Below are 20,309 nucleotides of genomic sequence, written 5' to 3'. Positions count from 1 at the left end.
AGTCTCTTCGCTCCGTGATAGCTTCCTTGGCGCAAGGGGAATGGCTGACTTCCGTGAATATCCAGGACGCCTACCTGCACGTCCCCATCGTGATCGCCCACCAGCGGTTTTTTCGCTTCGCGGTCCACTCTGACCACTACCAGTTCGTCGCCCTGCCGTTTGGTCTGGCGACTGCGCCGAGGGTGTTTACCAAGATGCTCGCTCCGCTTATGGGCCTTCTTCGCTCCAGAGGCATCACCTTGATTCCGTACCTGGACGACATTTTCATTAAAGCGTTGTCGTTCCGGCAGTGTGAGGAGAGTCTGCAGATATCCTTGGTCACTCTCGCCTGCTTTGGGTGGATAGTGAACCTTCGGAAATCCTCCCTGATCCCGTCCACTCGGATTCGGTTCCTCGGTATGATTCTGGACTCCGGGGCAGCTCGGGTGTGTCTTCCAGCGGTTGGATCGGAAGCGCACAGTCTTCATCCGGGCTTGTATGCGGGTGTTGGGTCTTATGGTGGCCTCGTTCGAGGCGGGGCCATTTGCTTAATTTCACACCCGGTCTTTTCAGCGAGTGATCCTCTCGACCTGGGACAAGTCCCAGGAGTCCTTGGATCGTCGGTTTGCCCTTCCTCAACAGGTTCGGTCGGTCCTCCGTTGGTGGCTCTCCCCAACTCACCTGGAGGTGGGGAAGTCTTTCCTTCCGATCAGATGGATGGTCATTACGACCGACGCCAGTCTTCAGGGTTGGGGAGGGGTCTTCGGCACTCGGACTGCCCAGGGCGTATGGTCTCTGTCGGAGTCCGGACTATCCATCAAAGTCTTGGAGCTTTGTGCGATTTTCCTCTCACTGCGCCATTGGTCTCCCCTCCTGCAGGGCCTTCATGTCCGAGTCCAGTTGGGCAATGCCACAGCTGTGGAGTATGTGAACCATCAGGGGGGGACTCGCAGATCGACCGTCATGTCAGAACCGGCAAGGATCCTCAGGTGGGCGGAGACCTATGTTCCGGCCCTGTCGGCGGTCCACATTCCCGGCGTTGTCAATTGGACGGCAGATTTCATGAGCCGGACGACGATAGACCCCGGGGAATGGTCTCTCCATCCGGAAGTATTCAACGTATTCCTCCTACTCGGGGACGTTCCGTACCGGCTCCCTCTCAGACCCGATCTTCTGTCGCAAGGGCCCATCTTCCACCCGAGTTTAGATACTCTACGTTAGACGGTGTGGCTCTTGAAACCTTCCCAGGGTTTTTCCGATGCTGTGGTTCGGACGCTCATTCGGACCAGGAAACCTACCTCTTCCAGGATCTATTATAGAACCTGGAAGTCCTTCCTTTGTTTCTGTGAAGAGCGGGACCTATCTCCCAGATCCTTCTCCCTGCCAGTCGTTTTGGCCTTCCTTCAGTCCGGACTGGAACTGGGCATGGCGCTCATCTCCTTGAAGGGCCAGGTGTCGGCCCCTTCTATTTTCTTTCAACGATCCTTGGTGGGACTGGGTCCTGTTAAGACCTTCCTTCAGGGCATTGCGCACTCCGCTCCGTTTTACTGTCCCCCGCTTCATCCGTGGGATCTCAACTTGGTATTGGGGGTTTTGCAAGCTTCTCCTTTCGAGCCCCTGCGGGAGGCTTCCCTCCGCCTGCTGTCCTGGAAAGTGGCCTTCCTGGTGACCATCACTTCCATACGAAGAGTTTCAGAGTTGGCAGCTCTGTCATGCCGTGAACCATTCCTAGTCTTTCATCAGGACAAGGTGGTCCTCCGTCCGGTCCCTTCCTTTTTACCCAAGGTAGTGTCTGCTTTTCACCTCAATGAGGACATTGTCCTGCCGTCCCTTTGTCCTGGGCCCTCCCATCCGAGAGAGGTGTTGTTGCACCGTTTGGATGTGGTGCGGGCTCTGCAGATTTACCTTTCAGCCGTGGCCCCCTTTCGGCGCACACGACGCCTTGCTCGTCCTTCCAGAGGGTTCTAGGAAGGGATTGGCAGCTTCGAAGGTGACTATCTCCCGGTGGATTCGCTCCACTATTTTGGAATGTTACCGTGTTTGGGACAGGACGCCCCCTCCGGGTATCACGGCCCACTCTACCAGGGCACTTGGATCCTCCTGGGCTCACTTCCACCAGGCCTCAGCGGCTCAGTTGTGTAAAGCCGCGACCTGGTCCTCCTTCCACACTTTTACCAGGTTTTACAGGGTTCACACGCTCGCTTCTGCGGACGCCGCTCGGGGCCGCCTGGTCTTGCAGGCCGTGGTGTGATGACTGTAACTAGATTCTCTACCTTCTTAACTCTGTTTTTGTATTCCCTCCCCAGGGACTGCTTTGGGACGTCCCATGGTCTGTGTCCCCCAATAATATAACCGAGAAAACAAGATTTTGTGAAACTCACCTGTAAAATCTGTTTCTCGCTTGATTCATTGGGGGACACAGCACCCACCCCCGTTTGGGTCCGTTGACCGTGTACGTTTGGTTTTTGTAATATCCTTCTGCTTCTCCTACTGCTTTGGCACAAACTGAGAGCTCTCTCCTGGCCGGAGGGGTATAGCTGGTGGGGGAGGAGCTAACAGTTTTCAGCCTAGTGTCGCCTCCTAGTGGCAGCAAGCAGCTATACCCATGGTCTGTGTCCCCCAATGAATCAAGCGACAAACAGATTTTACAGGTGAGTTTCACAAAATCTCGTTATTCAAATCTGAGGGGGAAAGAGGGAGAGCAAATCTTCTGAATGGCCTGCTCAATATGCTTCCAGTATGGCGTAGTAAGGGGACATTCCCACCAGATATGTGTGAGAGAGCCGACATGGGTCCCACACCTCCAGCACTTGTTAGACTGAGACAGATTTTGTGCGCATAGAAATTCCATTGTTTTTATACCACCATGTAATAAGCTTGTAGTGGTTCTCCTGCAGTCTCACTCAAGAGGAAAAGCCATGTGAGGAGCAGAGAACTGTCAAGACTTCTGCATCAGTAAGGGATATGTTTAGCTCTGTCTCCCATGAAGAGATAAAAGCAGGTTTAGATGGAGATTTGGGGGTAAGGAGCAAAGAATAAATCCATCCCACCTTCCTGGGCAATGGCAAGACAGTCGACAAAGCGACTTCCAAGAGAGTGAGTTGTCTAAATGGGAAAGCCTGTAGGACTCTCATTGCTAGCTTCTATAAATGTGCTAAATGTAGTGGGGTCAATTGGTTTGGTTGCAATAGATCTTGTAGGGCCTTTTGTGAGGGCACCTTACCTAAAGGGAAGAAATCAGAAATGGAGATAGTCAAGCTTTCCCCAAAAATCTGAGTAGGGGAAGTCAATCTTAGTGAGACCTACCGGTAGTAGACTAGATGGGAGGAGTGTTGATGGAAAGGGGGCCAGATTGTCTTTTAGAGAGAGCCACACAGCACAAGTGCCTCTGAGTAGTGGGTCATAATCTGGGTGTATAAGGGTACCCGCCACAAGCATCCACAGGGCTCTTCATAAATTCTTTAAGGGGTGTAATTTCCAAAATTGGGTCACTTCCTGGCATTTTCTACTGTAGGAGTGCCTCAGGATCTGTTTAAATGTGATATGGCACCTAAAAACCATGTTAGTGAAATCTCACCTCCTAAATCCATATGTCGCTGCTTCCCTTCTGAATCCTGCAGTATGCACCATACAGAGCTTTAGCATCACATATGGTATACTGTATGGCTGTACTTGGCAGAAAATGGGTAAAAATTTGAGATGATACAAAGTAGTAAGCAGCACTACAAATCCCATAATGAGATAAAACATACCAGTGGTCCCGGTACCTAAGAATCAGGTCCAGACAGTGGTGCCCGCGGAGAAAAGGTCTAGGCTAGGGATCCCTTCAGATAGCAAATTAATAAAGATATCCACAGCACTCTTCAGTTTATGCAAAAAAATTGGTTCTTTTTATTCTATCAGCAGCATACAATGCGACGTTTTGACTTAACCGCTTGCCGCCACGCTAACGCCGAAAGGCGTCATCGCGGCGGCTCCCCCAGGCTACGCTAACGCCAATTGGCGTCATCTCGCGTGAGCCGAGATTTCCTGTGAACGCGCGCACACAGGCGCGCGCGCTCACAGGAACGGAAGGTAAGAGAGTTGATCTCCAGCCTGCCAGCGGCGATCGTTCGCTGGCAGGCTGGAGATGTGTTTTTTTTAACCCCTAACAGGTATATTAGACGCTGTTTTGATCCTCTGGTGGTCCCCTTTGTTTGGATCGACCACCAGAGGACACAGGTAGCTCAGTAAAGTAGCACCAAGCACCACTACACTACACCCCCCCCGTCACTTATTAACCCCTTATTAGCCCCTGATCACCCCATATAGACTCCCTGATCACCCCCCTGTCATTGATTACCCCCCTGTCATTGATCACACCCCTGTAAAGCTCCATTCAGACGTCCGCATGATTTTTACGGATCCACTGATAGATGGATCGGATCCGCAAAACGCACACGGACGTCTGAATGGAGCCTTACAGGGGCGTGATCAATGACTGTGGTGATCACCCCATATAGACTCCCTCATCACCCCCCTGTCATTGATCACACCCCTGTAAAGCTCCATTCAGACGTCCGCATGATTTTTACGGATCCACTGATAGATGGATCGGATCCGCAAAACACATACGGACATCTGAATGGAGCCTTATAGGGGGGTGATCAATGACAGGGGGGTGATCACCCCATATAGACTCCCTGATCACCCCCCTGTCATTGATCACCCCCCCTGTCATTGATTACCCCCCTGTCATTGATCACACCCCTGCAAAGCTCCATTCAGACGTCCGCATGATTTTTACGGATCCACTGATAGATGGATCGGATCCGCAAAACGCATACGGACGTCTGAATGGAGCCTTACAGGGGCGTGATCAATGACTGTGGTGATCACCCCATATAGACTCCCTGATCACCCCCCTGTCATTGATTACCCCCCTGTCATTGATCACCCCCCCTGTCATTGATCACCCCCTCCTGTCAGGCTGCATTCAGATGTCCGTATGATTTTTACGGATCCACGGATACATGGATTGGATCCGCAAAACACATGCGGACATCTGAATGGAGCCTTATAGGGGGGTGATCAATGACAGGGGGGTGATCACCCCATATAGACTCCCTGATCACCCCCCCTGTCATTGATCACCCCCCCTGTCATTGATCACCCCCTCTCTCATTGATCACCCCCCCTGTCATTGATCACCCCCCCTGTCATTGATCACCCCCCTGTCATTGATCACCCCCCTGTCAGGCTCCATTCAGACATTTTTTTGGCCCAAGTTAGCGGAAATTATTTATTTTTTCTTACAAAGTCTCATATTCCACTAACTTGTGTCAAAAAATTAAATCTCACATGAACTCACCATACCCCTCACGGAATCCAAATGCGTAAAATTTTTTAGACATTTATATTCCAGACTTCTTCTCACGCTTTAGGGCCCCTAGAATGCCAGGGCAGTATAAATACCCCACATGTGACCCCATTTCGGAAAGAAGACACCCCCAGGTATTCCGTGAGGGGCATATTGAGTCCATGAAAGATTTAAATTTTTGTCCCAAGTTAGCGGAAAGGGAGACTTTGTGAGAAAAAAATAAAAAATATCAATTTCCGCTAACTTGTGCCAAAAAAAAAAAAATTCTATGAACTCGCCATGCCCCTCATTGAATACCTTGGGGTGTCTTCTTTCCAAAATGGGGTCACGTGGGGTATTTATACTGCCCTGGCATTCTAGGGGCCCCAAAGCGTGAGAAGAAGTCTGGTATCCAAATGTCTAAAGATGCCCTCCTAAAAGGAATTTGGGCACCTTTGCGCATCTAGGCTGCAAAAAAAGTGTCACACATCTGGTATCGCCGTACTCAGGAGAAGTTGGGGAATGTGTTTTGGGGTGTCATTTTACATATACCCATGCTGGGTGAGAGAAATATCTTGGTCAAATGCCAACTTTGTATAAAAAAATGGGAAAAGTTGTCTTTTGCCAAGATATTTCTCTCACCCAGCATGGGTATATGTAAAATGACACCCCAAAACACATTCCCCAACTTCTCCTGAATACGGCGATACCACATGTGTGACACTTTTTTGCAGCCTAGGTGGGCAAAGGGGCCCATATTCCAAAGAGCACCTTTAGGATTTCACAGGTCATTTACCTACTTACCACACATTAGGGCCCCTGGAAAATGCCAGGGCAGTATAACTACCCCACAAGTGACCCCATTTTGGAAAGAAGACACCCCAAGGTATTCCGTGAGGGGCATGGCGAGTTCCTAGAATTTTTTATTTTTTGTCACAAGTTAGTGGAAAATGATGATTTTTTTTTTTTTTTTCTTACAAAGTCTCATATTCCACTAACTTGTGACCAAAAATAAAAACTTCCACGAACTCACTATGCCCATCAGCGAATACCTTGGGGTGTCTTCTTTCCAAAATGGGGTCACTTGTGGGGTAGTTATACTGCCCTGGCATTCTAGGGGCCCTAATGTGTGGTAAGGAGTTTGAAATCAAATTCTGTAAAAAATGACCAGTGAAATCCAAAAGGTGCTCTTTGGAATATGGGCCCCTTTGCCCACCTAGGCTGCAAAAAAGTGTCACACATCTGGTATCTCCGTATTCAGGAGAAGTTGGGCAATGTGTTTTGGGGTGTCATTTTACATATACCCATGCTGTGTGAGAGAAATATCTTGGCAAAGACAACTTTTACCATTTTTTTATACAAAGTTGTCTTTTGCCAAGATATTTCTCTCACCCAGCATGGGTATATGTGAAATGACACCCCAAAACACATTCCCCAACTTCTCCTGAATACGGAGATACCACATGTGTGACACTTTTTTGCAGCCTAGGTGGGCAAAGGGGCCCATATTCCAAAGAGCACCTTTCGGATTTCACTGGCCATTTTTTACAGAATTTGATTTCAAACTCCTTACCACACATTTGGGCCCCTAGAATGCCAGGGCAGTATAACTACCCCACAAGTGACCCCATTTTGGAAGGAAGACATCCCAAGGTATTCGCTGATGGGCATAGTGAGTTCTTGGAAGCTTTTATTTTTTGTCACAAGTTAGTGGAATATGAGACTTTGTAAGAAAAAAAAAAAAAAATCATCATTTTCCGCTAGCTTGTGACAAAAAATAAAAAGTTCTATGAACTCACTATGCCCATCAGCGAATACCTTAGGGTGTCTACTTTCCGAAATGGGGTCATTTGTGGGGTGTTTGTACTGTCTGGGCATTGTAGAACCTCAGGAAACATGACAGGTGCTCAGAAAGTCAGAGCTGCTTCAAAAAGCGGAAATTCACATTTTTGTACCATAGTTTGTAAACGCTATAACTTTTACCCAAACCATTTTTTTTTTTTACCCAAACATTTTTTTTTTATCAAAGACATGTAGAACAATAAATTTAGAGCAAAATTTATATATGGATCTCGTTTTTTTTTGCAAAATTTTACAACTGAAAAATGTCATTTTTTTGCAAAAAAATCGTTAAATTTCGATTAATAACAAAAAAAGTAAAAATGTCAGCAGCAATGAAATACCACCAAATGAAAGCTCTATTAGTGAGAAGAAAAGGAGGTAAAATTCATTTGGGTGGTAAGTTGCATGACCGAGCAATAAACCGCTAAAGTTGTGGAGTGCCGATTTGTAAAAAAGGGCCTGGTCTTTAGGGGGGTATAAACCTGTGGTCCTTAAGTGGTTAAAGGGGTTCTGCACTTTCATTTAACTGATGATCTATCCTCTGGATAGATCATCAGCTTCTGATCGGCAGGGGTCCGACACCCGGGACCCCCGCCGATCAGCTGTTTGAGAAGGCAGCGGCGCTCCAGCAGCGCTGTGGCCTTCTCACTGTTTACCGCCGGCCCCTGACATCACGACTAGTATCAACTAGCGTGGGCGTGGCTAAGCTCCATTCAAGTGAACAAAGCTTAGCCCCGCCCACGCTAGTTGATACTAGTCGTGACGTCAGTGGGCCGGCAGTAAACAGTGAGAAGGCCGCGGCGCTGCTGGAGCGCCGCTACCTTCTCAAACAGCTGATCAGCGGGGTCCCGAGTGTCGGACCCCCGCCGATCAGAAGCTGATGATCTATCCAGAGGATAGATCTTCAGTTTAATGAAAGTGCAGAACCCCTTTAAAGAAGTCTTTAGAGAGTGGGGTACATAGCGTGCTTAAATAGTGGGTGTGGAAACAGCCTCCCATCAAATAAGTGTGTTTATACAATTAACATACATACATATTAGTGATAATGTCAGCAAATCACCAAGAGATTACTTACAAAAAGGTGGAGTTCCATGTGGCTCCCTAGGATGTCCTGCATTAGGGCAACAAGGTGCCAGATCTCGGCGTGCTCAGGCCCAGACTGCGCAGATGCAAGACATTGCACCAGAGAGTAAAAGAGGGAAACAGCCAATGAGAGCAGAGGGCGTCTATGATGTCAGTTGTGACTAGGAAGATTACCACCCACCAATTAAATACACCAGGTAGTAATAAAGTGAAAGGAGCCCTAACACATTTAGCAAAATTAGATACCAAAATAATAGAACTACGGCTCCAATTATAAGTACAAAAATTCTCTTTATTAAATAAACACAATCACATTGTCATAAAAACAGCAGTAAACAGGTATGTTATATTGAGAAAAGACCCGAGGAGGACCGGGGGATCAACACACATGGGCTCACATAAGTTAGTAAAGAGCGTCACAACAAAGCCAGAAAAAGAAAAGATAACTCTAGATGGTTAGATCCAATGAGAATATACATAGGCAGTGTTGAAAATAAAGACCAGCTCAGAAAAAATACCCAGTATTGGTGCGCCGGTCCCTCAGTCTCCTTGTCCCAACACCGTTTCGCCAGCAACCTGGCTTCTTCCGGGGATAAGAGACTAATGAAAACTCTACCTTTTATATATCGCTCCTATAGATGTAATCAGTACACTGATCGTCCTTTGGTGTGTGAAAAGGCTGAACTCACCAATAGGAGCTCGCATCATGAGTCAGGTGGTAAAGATGGGGAGGGGATTGGAAAGAGGTCGAATCGAAATCAGCCTGCATCATCATGACACTTAGATCACGTGACTGCTGTGTCAGCATGTCATCACAAGTTCCACCCATCAGTATTCGAATGCTGTATATTATTTAACCACTTCGAAAATATTTGCGTTGCTGACACCGATATTAACAATCGCAACATAATCGCGATGTGCATCCGAATTGCAAGAACAGATATGGGTGATAGCAATGGGGGAAGGGATTGAAAAAAAAACAAGGGATTAGTTTTATTTGTATATTTTTATCCTCGCTTACAATCCTTCGAACCTGCAAACATTGACTGTAAGGAAGGGATTCAATCATTCCCAGTGGATGTGAGCTTTTAAAATTGAGGATATTATTCCTATCCATTGTTTTGACTTATAGATCAGTTTGGAGGGTCTCACCTACCAGATATACCAAAGTATCAAAAAATTTGAGTTCTGCAGTTGAACAAACCATAGTGAACTCCAGTTCCTGATTTATGCTATTGATAGGTTTTAAATTCCTGTAATTGTTCTCTTGTGACTGTCCAAATGAAAAAAATGTCTATGTATCTCATCCAGCCCTTCACTTTTTGGAAGTGGCTGGATGGATACACATGGGTCTCTTCAGAATGTGCCTTAAAAATATTTGCATAAGATGGAGCCACATTGGACCCCATAGCAGTCCACCTGCATTGTATATAGAAATCATTCTTGAAAAGAAAATAATTACAGGTGAGGATGATCTCCAAAAGGGACAGGGAAAAACTGTATCTTTCGTGAAGAGAAGCTTGACCTATGCAGTGTGTGTTTCACTGCCTCCAGACCTTTATTGTGGTCTATACTCATCTAGAGACTGACCACATCAAATAAGACAAGTAAATTACTTTCCTCAAACCTCTTTTCATGTATTTTAAGCAAAAAATGTGAAGTGTCTTTCACAAATGACAGTGCTGAAATAGCAAAGTTCTCGAGAACTCTATCTAAAAAGATGGCTAATGGTGAGATAATGCTATTAGTGCCTGCGACAATGGGTCATCCGGTAGAATTATCCCTGTGCTTATTAATCTTTGGCAAGATGTAAAAAAGCGGAGTCATCTAGTGTGTGGCAATAAGAAAGTCATGTAAAGTGCCATCAATGATATCATCAGCATATGCGTCATCAACCAATAGTTTAATTTTGTGCATAATCTAAAACTTCGGATCATGGTCAATCTGACTGTATACTGATGTATCACCGAGTTGGCGTAGAATCTCCTGTTTATATTTCTCCGTGTCCATGATGCGGAACGGATGCGGACCTATTCTACGGACGTGTGAATGGACCCTTAAGCGTCTAAAAAATGCAGACAGGTCTATCTCACAGTTAAACCAATCAATCTGTGTGGTAGGACAGTAGGAAAGTCCCTTATTGAGGAGAGAAAGTTCTATATCTGAAAAGGATTGTTAAGAGATATTTACCACCAGAGTGTCCATCATGGTTTGGTTTGGAGAGAGTCTTTCTGTAGTCCCAGTTATCCCATCCGGTTTGCTGCCAAAGGTGGTTTATTTGATCTCGTCATTATAGTGTTTCCTCCACTGTCTGTGTTTGCGTCCTCCCCTCCTTTGTCGCTTTGGTCTCCTAGATGTAGATTCCGTCTTTGTCCTAAAAAAGGATTACAGTCACTCAGATCCTCAGATGATTCTGTAGTTGTTGTTCCTGCATGGGTTTTTGTGTTAGAGTGTCTAGGTTTGGATTTTAGTTTACTTGGTTGATTCTTTGGTCGTCCAGTTTGTAATTTCTTATAGACTTCGCCTTTTGTGTAGTCCTCCACATCTCGAAACCATTTTTGTCATTTAGTGACTTCAATATTAGTGCGATATTTTTGTAATTCCATAGTCATTCGTTCGTACAATGTTGTGAACTCAGTTTTTGATAGCATCATACTGAGTTGAGATTCCAACCCAACAACACGTTTTTTGTTTTTTTTAATTAGAGAGGTGCATTTTTCCCGTTAGCCCTTGTGAAAATGAAAAGTTCTTTTTTCACTTCAGGGCTTCAACAATTGTCAGCCAGTGCTGTGTAAATCACAAAATTAGGTCTTAAATGCAGACAGTGGTCTTTTACTCTTGAGCCCAGTCGTATATTCAGAGTACAGTTTAGGGGCAAATTTTGGGTGTTTCTACAATTACAGTCTCACTTTTCATAGTGGCACCAACCGGGCACCACATTTTGGGCACAGGAATGGCATATCTGTGGAGAAATTGAAATTTTAATTTGTCACCATTTACTACCTACACATTAATTTCTGGAGAACACCTTTGGGGTCAGAATGCTCATTGAAAAATTCTTCCAGGGGAGCAGTTTCCAAATGGGGTAAATTTTTAGGGGTTTCCACTAACTGGGTACCTCAGGGTTTCTGGCAACAGGGTGCCAGAAAAGTATTCCAGTGAAATCTGCCCTCCAACAATCACATTTTGCATTTCTTCCCTTCTGAGCGCTGCTGTGTGCCCATACAGCACTTTACAATCCTAAATGGGGTGTGGATATATTCAAGAAAAAGTTCTTAAGTGCTCAAATTGTGGGCATTTTCTTCTATTACTCTTGGGACCGAAGTGAGATTTTCTTGCAAAAAATTTAAATTCTCATTTTCACGGCCAAGCATTTCTAAATTTTATGAAACACATGAGGGATCAAAACACTCAATGCAAGTCTCAAATTCTTTGGATTTCCAAAATGGGGTCAATTTTAGGGGGTTTCTACTGTAGGGGTACCTCAGGGTCTCTTCAAATTCAACACAGTGCCCAAAAGCCATTACATATTTTTTTCTCTGCAGATTATCTCATGCTCTGTCAGGTTAGATGGCGACTGTTGTTGGACAGCCATTTTTAGATCTCTCCAGGGATGGTTGAAGTCAGGGCTGCGGCTGAGCCACTCAAGGACATTCACAGATTATACATGGTGTTAGGCAGGTGAACTCTCATGTGTCTTATTGAGAAGAGGCTTCTTTCTGGCCACTCTGCCATAATGCCCAGATTGGTGGAGTGTTGCAGTGATTGTTGAGCTTCTGAAAGTTTTTCATCTGTGTACAGAATCTTTGGAGCTCGGTGAGAGTGGCTGTTGGTCGCTTCTTTCACCAATGCCCTTCTTCCCTGATTAGTTTGGTGGGGCGACCAGCTCTAGGAAGAGTCCTGGTTATTCCAAACTTGTTGTACCCTTCTCTAGATCTGTGCCTCCACACGATCCTTCTGTCTCTGAGCTCTGCAGGCAGTTCTTCTCTCCTCATGGATTGGTTATTCCTCTGATATTTATTGTCAGCCAATACGTTATATTGACAGGGCTTTATCTGGCATGCTTTGTGACTTTTGCAGAGGTCATTGTACAAGGAAAGAAAAGATACGTAAGCTTTGACAATGGCCCACTGTTTAATCTATACACAGAGGTGATATCATTACAGTCAGGATTAGAATGAGTTAATTGCAATAAAGTGATCTGTATAAACTAAGAAGTGGCGCCAATTATTAAACAGTGGCTAGTGTGAAAACTGCAGGATTTCTCACAGAAAAGTATTGCAGTAACACATATTTTGCTATACACATGTTTATTCGCTTTGTGTGTATTGGAACAAAACCAAAAAAGGGAGGAAAAAAAGCAAAGTGGACATAATGTCACACCAAACTCCAAAAATGGCTGGACAAAATTATTGGCACCCTTTCAAACTTGTGGATAAATAAGATTGTTTCAAGCATGTGATGCTCCTTTAAACTCACCTGGGGCAAGTAACAGGAGTGGGCAATATAAAAATCACACTTGAAAGCAGATGAAAAGGAGAGAAGTTCACTTAGTCTTTGCATTGTGTGGTTCTGTGTGCGCCACACTAAGCATGGACATCAGAAAGAGGAGAAGAGAACTGTCTGAGGACTTGAGAACCAAAATTGTGGAAAAATATCAACAATCTCAAGGTTACAAGTCCATCTCCAGAGATCTAGATTTGCCTTTATCCACAGTGCGCAACAGTATCAAGAAGTTTGCAACCCATGGCACTGTAGATAATCTCCCTGGGCGTGGACGGAAGAGAAAAATTGATGAAAGGTTTCAACGCAGGATAGTCCAGATGGTGGATAAGCAGCCCCAAACAAGTTGCAAAGATATTCAAGCTGTCCTGCAGGCTCATGGAGCATCAGTGTCAGCGAGAACTATTCGTCGACATTCAAATGAAATGAAACGCTATGGCAGGAGACCCAGGAGAGACCCAACTGCTGACACAGAGACATAAAAAAGCAAGACTACATTTTGCAAAAATGAACTTGAGTAAGCCAAAATCCTTCTGGGAAAACATCTTGTAGACAGATGAGACCAAGATAGAGCTTTTTGGTAAAGCACATCATTCTACTGCTTACCTAAAGCAGAATGAGGCCTACAAAGAAAAGAACACAGTACCTACAGTAAAATATGGTGGAGGTTCATTGATGTTTTGGGGTTGTTTTGTTGGCACTGGGGTGCCTTGAATGTTTGCAAGGCATCATGAAATCTGAGGATTACCAACAGATTTTGGGTCGCACTGTAGAGCCCAGTGTCGGAAAGCTTGGTTTGCGTCCGAGATCTTGGGTCTTCCAGCAGGACAATGACCCCAAACATATGTCAAAAAGCACCCAGAAATGGATGGAAACAAAGCGCGGGAGAGTCCAGATCTAAATCCCATTGAACACCTGAGAAGAGATCTTAAAATTGTTGTTGGGAAAAGGCGCCCTTCCAATAAGAGAGACCTGGAAGAGTGGTCCAAAATTCTGGGTGAGAGGTGTCAGAAGCTTATGGATGGTTATAGGAAGTGAATGATTTCAGTTATTTTTTTCCAAAGGGTGTGCAACCAAATATTATGTTAAGGGTGCCAATAATTTTATCCAGCCCATTTTTGAACATTATGTCCAATTTGCTTTTTTTCCTCCCCCCCCATACACACAAAGGGAATAAACATGTGTATAGTAAAACATATGTTACTGCAATACTTTTCTGTGTGAGAAATACTTCATTTTCTTGAAAAATGTTAGGGGTGCCAACATTTACGGCCATACTGTATGTGTAATACATGGAAAATTAAAAACATCATTATCAAAACAACATACAAAATGTATGTTAAATAATATGTTAAACATAAAAAAGTGATTTAAACAGCAGATCATTTTCTGATGACACATTCCCTTTAACTTCATGGTATGGTATAAGATCTTGACAATGGCCAGTTTTGTGAACCCTTCGGAGGATGTGGTATGTACAGTCGTGGCCAAAATTTTTGAGTATTACATAAATATTGGAAAAGTTGCTGCTTAAGTTTTTATAATAGCAATTTGCATATACTCCAGAATGTTATGAAGAGTGATCAGATCAGATCACATAGCTATGACAGCTGTATAGCCAGTTACTTAAAAAAAAAAAATATATATATATATAAGACTTCTACTGTAGATAACTTTGATACCTAGTTGCCCCAACACACCCAGCTCTGCTACATCCATACACAGTGTGCTGGGGCAGCTGTCATGTGTATGTACACTAGGTATCAGTTACCTACAGTAGAAGTCTTATTTTTATTTTTTTTAAGTAACTGGTAATACAGCTCTCTTTGCTGTGTGGGTAAATGCCTTGCCTCTGATGTGAAAGGTCACAAGTTCGAATCCCAGGAGAAACTTTTCTGAAAGACATGCTAAATGAGATTTAAATACACCAGGGTCTCGTAGCTCAGAGTGTGTGTTACTGCGGCTGCTGCCTCAGCCTGTCAGCTGCGTGCCTCTCACTGTCAGCTCTGCCGGGATAGACAGGGCATGCTGCCGGGTGCCGGGCCGCTTGTCAGCCCGGGCCCCGAAGCAGCCGCTTCCCCGGTAGTTACGCCACTGAGCTGTTTACTTGCCGCCTACCATTAACTGCAAGTATGGAGCTTTGTTATTGGACATGTTGGATATTTACAGTGCTCCTCAAGTGCAGTGAAAGTTGTATGTGTATTGCTACACAATTAGGTAGAATACAATATTCAGCACTCGCCAAAAATTAAAAAAAAAAAACTTTTCATCCGAGAACATAAAGTTGAAAACATCTTGCTGACGCATTTCAGATGAAAGCACCCTATATCAAAAAATGGCAAGTTTAAAAACCCAGCAAAGCATGCTGGGAAAATGAAATGCAATAAAACCTGGCATGGAATACAAGAAGGTGCTTGCCTAAATGTACTATTTATGCAAGTACCTTCTTGTATTCCATGATTAATGGTGTTGTCACCTGAAATATGTCAGCGAGATGTTTTTAACTTTGTTCTATGATGGATATATGTACCCACATTAATTACAATTCGATGATTCACAATTAGTTTTAAAACATGATTTGTGAAGAAATATTCCAAACTTTAATTTCATAAAGTATATCAAAAATGGTGCTACATGATTTTAAATCATATTTCTCATGATTATCATAAGTATATAGTGTAGTACCCACTTGATAATTACCATTGTATTTAACAGGCGCATTAAAAACAAAACTTTGTATAATGACGGATCAGAAGAATGGAAAAATACACAGTGATGTGATCACAGCCTTGCTGTCACTGCTGCTGCCCCCATCCCCACTTTGTCATGGGGCCACTACTGTCAATGGGACTGCCATGGCTGCCACCCTCCCCACCCTGTCATGGGGCCACTGTTGTCACTGTTACTGCCGCTGCTGCCACTCTCTCCACTATGTCATGGGGCCACTACTTGAATCTTGGGTCACTGCATAGTTATGTCCATGGCGATAAATTAGACCTGACTGTAACACTTACCTGTAATACTGATGCACAGTAAATCTACAGCTAACAGAAGGGATTAAAAAGCATGTGTTTGGGCTGCCACAACAGACATTAAAAGAACATTTTTTTTGTCCACTACTTTATTGGCACTGCCATTTCTTTTTGTTTCTGTAAGGAGCCATTTGCACAGAGCTTCTGCAGGGGCGCACCCAGTTTTTTGGCTTTACTGAAGGTTGCTGTATGCTTTTCTTTTTGTTTACCCCTTCTACCCCAGGCCAGTTTTCATCCTCCTGCCATTTTTTTTGCAAATATGGCATGTCACTTTAAGTGGTAATAACTTTAGAACACTTTTACTTATCCAAGCCATTCTGAGATTGTTTTCTCGTGACACATTGTACTTTTACGTTTACAGTCATACATTTGAGTCAATATATTAAACATTTATTTATGGGAAAAGATCTAAAATTTACCAAAAATTTTAAAAAAATTCACAATTTTCTAAATTTCAATTTATCTGCTTTTAAAACTGAAATTGATACCTCATATTTATTACTTAACATTCCCCATATGTCTACTTTATGTTGGCATCATTTTGTAATTTTTTTTTTTTTAGGACATTGAAAGGCTTACAATTTTAAAAGTAATTCTTAAAATTTTTAAGAATTTTCAAAACCCACTTTGTAAGGACCAGTTCAGGTCTGAAGTAACTTTGTGGTGCTTACTTAGTAGAAACCACCCATAAATGACCCCATTTTAGAAACCACACCCCTTTAGTTATTCAAAACTGATTTTACAAACTTTGTTAAACCTTTAGGTGTTCCACAAGAATTAAAGGAACATGGAGATAAAATTTCTCAATTTCACTTTTTTGGCAGATTTTCCATTTTAATAAATTTTTACTTTTAACACATCGAGGATTAACAGCCAAACAAAACTCTATATTTTTTACCCTGATTCTGCAGTTTACAGAAACACCCCACATGTGGTGGTCAACTACTGTATGGTCGCACCACAGGGCGCAGATGAAAAGGAGCGCCGTATGGCTTTTGGAAGGCAGATTTTGCTGGACTGGTTTTTAGACACTGTTCCATTTGATGCATCCCTACAGTAGAAATTTCCAAAAAGTGACCCCATTTTGTAAACTACGATATAAGGTGACAGTTTTATTGGTATTATTTTGGGATACATATGATTTTTGATTGCTCTATATTAAGTTTTTTATTTTTAGTTAATAACCAATAGGTCAAATTCTGCTACAATCACTGTAACTGGGATACTCCATTATTATTATATAAATACTACACAAAAAAAGAGTAATTTTACTTCCCATAGATTAAAAAGTATAATGTTTATTCAAAAGACACAAATGAAAAAAACAATCATAATCATATCAATTCCATAATAGTGGTTGGCATATAGTGAAGATATCCAATTAGAAGCGCCACCTAACCTGAATTAGTGCACCTAATAGTAATAGGTCAATGTAAAAGTACTAGGTAGAGAGTGAGATATAGTAAACATACTATACACTGAATTAAGTATAACAGGGAGATCCACCCTCTGAAAATGTATCAGTGTGCTTGAAACAAACAACACTCTCTTATGCCATATACCAAGACCAAATAATAATAAGATGTCTGGAAAGACTACTGGAGTAAAAGAGAATAATCATACCAGATAGTGACAGGAAATGTGGACGCTGCCTCCTCAATGTACGTTTCGCCGTTCTGCTTCCTCCTTCATATGCGGGCCGCAGCACCGGCACGGGACACCTACGGTCGTGTGCAATAGGCCTTAGAGCCAGAGACTTTTTTTTTTTCGCAGATTGTTTTATGTAGGGGCTAATTTTATGTGGGATGAGGTGACTGTTTACTATTTTGGGGGGCATATGAGTTTTTGATTGCTTGGTGTTGCACTTTTTGTGATGTAAGGTGACAAAAATGGCTTTTTTAATTATTTTTTATGGTGTTTATCTGACGGGGTATATCATGTGATATATTTATAGAGCAGGTCGTTACGGATGCTCCGATTCCTAATGTGTGTTTTTTTTTCTCTATTTTTTATTATAAAATCAGTGGAAAGTGTCATTTTTTTATTGAGACTTTATTTTTCATTAAAAACACTTTTTTTACTTAGTGTTTTTTTTTTTACTTTATTTCTGTCCCACTCTGGAACTTCAACTTTTGGTGGTCTGATCCCCTCTCCAATGCATTACAATATATCTGTATAATACGCTAACAGGTTGCCTAGGAGACTCAGCCTGGGGCTTTCGTAGAAGGCAGGTCCTGATGCCTCTGCAAGGCATGAGGCTTCCTTTTCACCCATCGGTCCCCATCACCGCAGGGTGGGGACCCGATGGGATCCCTCACCCGCCGCAAACACCATCTATGTCGCGGTCAGCGCTGAAGGGGGCATAGAAGGGTTCAATCTGCCGGCATCGCTGTAAAAGCAGATACAACAGAGGTCCGGCTATTAGTGACTGCCAGGCCCCCGCTCTGATTGAGCGGGCACTGGAGCACTGCCCACCCGATCACCATGACGTAATAGTAAGTCATATTGCGTCAAGTCACCTGCCACTACGACGTACTATTACATCAGATGTCATGAAGGGGTTAACAGAAGGGATTAGCTATGAATTTTGGTGCGCTTTAACCTTCTATATGACCGTGGCTTGTATAGGATTAATTGAGGGAGGGGGATCCGATGGCTGTGAAGGAATCCCATGTCTTCGACAGACATCAGGGCTTCCTTCTACGGAAGCTTGTTAGACCCACAGGGTCTCACGGGCAAGAAGGCTGTCAGTGTATTACCCTTGTAATACACTGACAACTAATGCATTACAATAAACCTGTATTGTAATGCCTTGTAGAGGGGATCAGACCCCCAAAAGTTGAAGTCCCACAGTGGGACAAAAAAAACGTTAAAAATAATTTTACATAATAAAAAAATAAAAGTTCCAAGTAATAAAAAAAAGCACCCTTTTCCCATAATTAAGTCATAAAATTGTTAAATGGGAAAAAAGAAAAGAAAAATAGACATATTAGGTATTGCTGCATCTGTATCGATCAGCTCTATAAAAATATCTGTCACGGTCCCCACTGATTGGCTGAGCATGGAGGAATCTAACAGCCTCCTTGATTTCTATTGATTCAGTGTTGATAGGGTTACCACTTCCTTTTTCTCAGCTGTTGCTCAGTGGTAATAACTTCTACCCTTTATAGTCTGACCCCACCCTTCTGACTATACGGTAGATAGCTTCATTTGGGTTTGGCTGAGCTGGTGTGAGGTCATCTCTGGTGTTCCCATTCTTCCATCTCTACAGAAGTTAAGTGTCGTGTTTGTTTGTATTTGTTTTATTCCCTGTTGCTGTATCTGTGTCTGAGACAGACTTCCATTCGTCCATCTGGGAAGGAATGGGTTGTGTCTGGTCCTAAACTTATTCCAGGGCCTTGTAGGGAAATCAGGGCCTAGGTATCCTGCATATGAATATTCCTACCTTCAAGGTCTATTCATCTATTCTCACTTCCTTCTGGGATTTGCGTCCCCACCTATCCCTTGGTTGAACTTGATGGACGTTTGTCTTTTTTCAACCGTATTAACTATGTAACTATATCTTGATAGGTAGTCAGGGGCCGGATTAGGGTTGTCTAGGAGGTGACCTTTTTCTTCCCTAGTTTCCAGGCCCAGTTACTGTTCCCCTTCCCTCCTGTGTGGAGTTCCCCGCTGTCACGGAACCATGAACCAGACGTACAACAAGAGATAAGTGAAAATAAGAAGGCTTTATTGAAAATAAAGCTGTAAAGCAAAAGTCCAAACGGATGGTGAAACCGAAGCAGAGTCTTGAGAGGCCAGAGGTCAGGAACCAGAAGGGTAGTCAGACGAAGCCAGGATCAGGAACCAGAAGCAGCAGCAGTCTTAGAAGCATGTGAACACAGGAGGACCAAGCAAGGAACTGAAGCCACAGACCTCCTATATATATGAGCTAGGCATCCAGCTCCTCCCAGTGGGAAGGAGGAGCCGCAGGGTGGAAGGCTACAAGAAACCAAGATGGCCGCCAGCACATGTCAAACGAAGGAGAACAGCAAGAAGGTAAGACCATGACAGTACCTCCCCCTCAAGGGCCCCTCCTCCGCGGAGCAAAAAACGGTTTCTGAGGGAAGCGTGCGTGGAAGGCTCGGAGCAAGGCAGGAGCATGGACATCTGCGGAGGGAACCCAGGAACGCTCCTCTGGACCATAACCACGCCAATGGACCAAAAACTGCACCCGACCGCGGACCAGGCGTGAGTCCAGGATATTGCTCACCTCATACTCCTCACGATTGCCCACTCGGACCGGACGAGGCCGAGGAACCGAGGAAGTGAACCGATTACACACCAGTGGCTTCAACAGGGAGACATGAAACACGTTAGAGATCCGCATGCCAGGAGGAAGCGCAAGGGCATAGGCTACCGGGTTTACCCTGCGAAGCACTCGGAAGGGACCAACAAAGCGAGGCGCCAGCTTGGGAGTGGGCACTCGAAGGTTGAGGTTGCGGGTGGACAACCATACACGGTCTCCGACCTGGTAGGAAGGAGCAGGCGCT

At 44.0% G+C, this 20,309-nt stretch overlaps 1 protein-coding gene and 1 long non-coding RNA gene across 7 annotated transcripts in view; both read left to right on the top strand.

Annotated features, from left to right (window-relative positions):
- The window catches only part of TMEM245 (transmembrane protein 245), a 946,795-nt gene that overhangs the window by 396,709 nt on the left and 529,777 nt on the right, over window positions 1–20,309 (top strand). The window lies entirely within an intron of this gene.
- On the top strand, window positions 939–20,207 carry LOC121000975. Its single transcript, XR_005778945.1, has 4 exons — window positions 939–1,098; window positions 3,505–3,509; window positions 14,484–14,490; window positions 20,195–20,207. It is a non-coding gene; the product is annotated as an uncharacterized LOC121000975 (long non-coding RNA).

Source organism: Bufo bufo, chromosome 5 (assembly GCF_905171765.1).
Source record: "Bufo bufo chromosome 5, aBufBuf1.1, whole genome shotgun sequence".
Taxonomy (NCBI): domain Eukaryota; kingdom Metazoa; phylum Chordata; class Amphibia; order Anura; family Bufonidae; genus Bufo; species Bufo bufo.
The sequence above is the reverse complement of the archived record's forward strand: the minus strand, read 5'-3'. Positions and strand labels throughout refer to the sequence as shown.